Source organism: Nematolebias whitei, chromosome 19 (assembly GCF_014905685.2).
Source record: "Nematolebias whitei isolate Nwh7 chromosome 19, NemWhi1, whole genome shotgun sequence".
NCBI lineage: Eukaryota > Metazoa > Chordata > Actinopteri > Cyprinodontiformes > Rivulidae > Nematolebias > Nematolebias whitei.
The window spans coordinates 11878467-11883660 of NC_056516.1; positions in this window are offsets into that span (position 1 = coordinate 11878467).

Consider the following 5194-nt stretch of genomic DNA (forward strand, 5'->3'; position numbering starts at 1 on the left):
ATGGTCCTTCTTGATCATTTGAGCAGCTGGTTTTGGTTGTCAGCAGCAAAACTGGTTGATCCACTCTGAGAAGGTTCTATTTAAGAGACTGAGCTGAATACAGCTCCTCAGACTGAGGAAGTCTTTCGGATAAAAGACGAAACATTTCTACACTTTTTTGTTGTTTTGCTTTGTTTTTTGTTTTTTTTATGAATGTCCAGACGACCAGATTGAACTTTTTTGGATTTTTCTACCTGGATTATTGAGCATGCATCAGGATATTTCAATGGTCTGTCATTTCAAATGCAAAAGCAGTTTTGTGCAGCTGTTGTCCTGGCCTTCAGACAGAACCATAGTCCATGTACAAAATTAACAGCCTCTGTCCATAAAAAGTGCATATTAGGCTAAGGAAATATTGGATCTGTGGCTCACAAATTCTACTTTAATGCTCTGTAATCAAAAGGTTTTGGTCATAATGTGTGGGCTGATACCCCAGTGCCCGGACAGACGTGAAGGTTAAGTCCAAGTTCCATGTTTTGTGTCATCACCATTGTTGCTGCTATCATTGTAGTACAAGGGTTCCCAATCCGTCAACCCATGTTTGATCCTATATGGGGAACTGACTTTAATTTTTCCCTTTTCCACAAAGAGCCTTGTGTTTGCATCTTGGTCAGGGAGGTAAGGGAATGTTTGGTCCACAGCTCACAAATTCTACTTTATTGCTCTGTAATCAAAATGTTTCATTTGTTTAGTATTGGACGCTGCCCACCCTACGTGGTGTCCCCTCTCCCTTGGAACTCTATCATCTCCAAGCAGGAGCTCAGACACCGCCCACCCAGTGTGGCATCTCCTCCTTGGCCAGCTCTCCATCCTGTCTGATACCTCTCCCCTGGAGCTATCACCTTCAGGCAGGAGCTCGGACACCCCCTGCCCCATGCGGCATCTCCTCCTTGGCCAGCTCTCCATCCATTCTGTCCTGTGCCCTGCACTGCCCTACACTCCTTGCCTGGACAGACGTGAAACTTTAGTACAAGTTCCACCTTCTTCATAATAACCATTGTCGTCACTGCCATCTTCTTTGTACAAGGGTTGCCAATTTGTCAACCCATGTTTGATCCTTGCCAGTGGAGGAGTTTTATTGTTCTCTTTTTTCCCACAAGGAGCCTTGTATCTGCTTTTGGGGTGGGGGGGGGGGGCTCCTCTGGTGCTCAGACAGACACTTACTTTTTGGATGGATCCTGTGTGCGGAAGAACTGAGCCTCTGGGAAGCTGGGCAGAGCTGGGGCCTGGAGGATCCTCTCTAAGGGCAGGTCACATTTGTTTATCAGTTGGGGGCTAACCCTGGAGTTCAAACATAGTCTCTGGATGGAGCCTATGTGCACAGAGAACCATGCCTCTGGGGAGCCGGATGGAGCCGGGGCCCAGAGGAGCCTCTCCAATGGCAGGCCAAGTTTGCTTGTTGGTCACAGGGCTTCCTTCCTTGAAGCTCAAACACATAGGCTCTGGATGAATTTGTTCAACACTCATTTTTCTGAGTGTCTTAAAAATCAGGTTTCTGAAATTGTTCTGAAGGGTGTTTTTGTAGGTGCACCAAACCTCCCCCACAGCTGTTTCAGACCTCACCTGAAAAGTTTGTCAGTAAATATCTGAAAAGGCCACAGGGGAGGCTTGTTTTCTGTCTGAAAAAGACAGAGAGGTGCTTGCTGCAGCCTGCCCCACATGGAGTCTCCTCCTCAGCCAGCTCTCCATCCTGTCTGACCCCTCTCCCCTGGAGCTCTCCCATCTCCAGGACCTCTGCTAACCATCTTTTCATAACGCATCTGCCCGACCACACTCCCTACCAGTACGCCATGCTCCACATACCCCGCCGGATTTCCGGGGCCTCAGGGACCTTGGCCACCATATGGTCACTTTCACCCACTACTAAGCTCCTGCCCCTAGGCTATGACAAGCTATACATGTCACACAGAGGCCCTGGCACTGGACCTGCATCCATGGAGCTATCCATTGTTCTGGTTCTGCTTTACAGAGGCAAGGCAGCTGTTATGGGAGCTGTTTGTTGTTCTGGCACTTCCTGAGAGGGGGAACGAGGCTGTTGCAGGCCCAGGATAGTCGCCTCTGCCCGGTCTCTCTCCAGAGCTCTCCCTCCAGGACTCTCCATCACCACTAGCTAGCCCAGCACAAAGTCTTCTCCTTGCCCCGCTCTTCTTCCATGCATCCGGCCTCTCTCTGCCAGCGCTCTTCCTCCCAGACCATCTTTCACTGCCCACCCTGAGCGGCATCTCCTACGTGGCCAGCTCTCCATCCTGTCTGCCCTCTCTGCTCTCTTTCTCTGAGCCACAAACCACATAGGATTGGCCTGCAGTACTGTGGCACTTACTGCATTCCACCCATGTAAAATGAAAAGCTGGACCAAAGGAGTGTGTGTCTTTTTTCCCTCTGAATGTTGTACTGTGTCTGTGCTATGTGAACATGGTCAGCATGGTATTGCCCATCTCACCAATATACTGTGAGCCACAAAGCTCACATGTGATCAGTTACACACAGATTTTGGATCTGGGGTTGCGTGTATTTTCTGTTGCAAAGACCTTTTTGTTAAATTTGTTTTGTACCTATTTTATTTGGTGAAAAAATTCCTGGGCACCTCTGATCTTTGGGGCAGTTAGGGGCTTTAATTTTGCGTGGACTAGATCGGGGTGCCCAATATGTCAATCACGATCTACTGGTTGCTCGTGAAGGCAATTTGAGTAGGTCACACGACAAAATAGACGTCAGAGTTTAAAAAATATATATATTATTTTAATTATTTTTAATATCGGTAGACGTCAGCCTATCAATCCATCCTCACTATGCAATTTGTCACTTGACTGATCTACAGGTTAGGCAATTTGAGACCGGACCTTTTTTGACACATGGGCCACCACACATGTGCAAACAACTGCGCTAAAAACAAACGAATTGCCTAGTAATAGCCTCCAGTTTATTTCTTCTAATATAAACTCATGAAAGTGTGTAAAATGAATTGGGGAGTTGAACCAAGTAAGAAGCAAAAAAAAACCTACCATTTCCATAAAGAACGGGAGAAGAATTTTTGTTCACAATGTCATAATTAAAGTGAGTTTACCGGAGCGGCATTTTCAGACTACATTCATAAAAACTATGGCACTGACTTCCTTCTGAAAAGTGAGCTGAGAAAGAAAGAGTGAAAGAACTAAAATCCCAGTTATCTAGACAGCAGCCATTTTTGTTACAGCTGACCACAAAAGTGAAGGCAGCTACCGAAGCATCATTCCATGTGATTCAGTTAATTAATTCTTAAGCACAAGAAGTCTTTTCAAGATGGAGAGATGGTAAAAGAGTTATTCGTTGAAGCAGATGACTCCAAGACTTTAAAAACAAACCAGACATATTATCTTCCAAAGCTCTCCAGGTATCAAGAAATATGGTTATGGTTAAACCCAGCTGCTGTATTTAGTTTGTTTTGTAATTTTCAGTTTTGTTCTCAGGTTATTTTTCAAACATGAAGTTATTCTTGTTTTCAGTTCCTTTGTGTAAAAAATGCAAGTTACTGCTGTTTTTTTTATTTTAGTTTGTATGAGGACAGTAAAAATAAATTGTCACTTTTTTATTAAACAAACTTTTGGGTTTGTCATTTATGTTGGGTCCACAGCGAGCATTAATTCAACCTTTATTTATCCAGGTCAGTCTCACTGAGTCACAAGGACTCATTCACAAGAAAGACCTGTTTTACACAGATAACATATAAAGTGCAGGCAAAATAAACTATAGTAAAAGGCAATTAAAATAAAAGTAATGTTATAAAACAATACATCAAGATGCCATAAAATATATGGTAAAATACTAAAAACAAGAACATAAAACAAGAACATAAAACAAATAAAGCATACTTAATATATTTATAAATAAGTATATGTTCTGTATTTTATAGTAGGTAGATCATTTGGACTTGGTCATTTTAAAAGTAGCTCGCATGCTGAAAACGTGTGGCCACCCCTGGACTAGATGGTCTTTCAAGTTTTTATTTCTTCCGTAGGCCACAATAATCTTGTAATCTGTTAGCTTTTGAATTTCTTCCTGAAATTTCTCAAAGTTGTGTTTTACATTTTTGACTAATTCTACTACAGAAATGTAATAGTTTGTCACAAAGGGTAATATGGGGGTCACAACAGTAGGTTTGGTTTGCTGGAACGTTTTCAAAGTCTTTCTCAGGAAAGACCTTGACTCCCCTTTAGTGGACAAAGTTGAAAACAGCACCTTGGTAGCAGCTTGAACATCAGATTGTTGTGCGCAGATTCTGTGGAATCTCAACAGATGTGATTTAATGAATACAGCATGTGTGTGTTTTAGGTGGTAGCTGGTTTTATATAATAATGTGTGTGTGTGTGTGTTGGTTTTCTTAAAAAAGACTTTGACATCCAGTCTGTGGCATTTTTTAATTTGTGTGCCTTTATATGTGGTTGTATCCAATAAATCGATTGTGTGATTTGTAGTGATTTTAAGTTTTATGGAGGGATTATGAGTGTTCAGTGAGTCCAAGAAGTTCTCAAAATCCCTCTTTGAGTGGGTCCAGACTCCCCAAGTGTCATCTAGATACCTGTAATAATGCAGAGTTTTCTTTTGAAACTTATGCAATGATGATGTTTCCCATTCTACCATAAATATATTTGCATAAGCATGGGCAAACATTTTGCCCATGGCTGTGTCTTTGGTTTGTAAAAAGAACTCCCCACTGATTTCAACATAATTTTTGGTGAAATTTATCTCCAGCACCTGGAGCAGCTCCTCATCAGGTCTTTTTGTTTCTGGATCATTTGTTTTACTGCTTCTATTCCTTCTCTTTTATCAATATTAGTAGACACTGCCTGGCCCAAAAATAAGTTGCCACCCAAAAAAAAAAAGAAAGGTCACACACTAATATTTTGTTGGACCACATTTAGCTTTGATTACATCATGCATTCACTGTGGCATTGTTTTGATAAACTTCTGCAATGTCACAAGATCTATTTCCATCCAATGTTGCATTAATTTTTAACCAAGATCTTGCATTGATGACTAGACACTAGGCATGATGGGTGCGTCACTTCACCTGCCATCTCTTCTTACCCTGATGCGCCCATCACTCTGGAATAGGGTCAATCTGGACTCAACAGATCACATGACCTTCTTCCATTGCTCCAGAGTCCAATCTTTATGC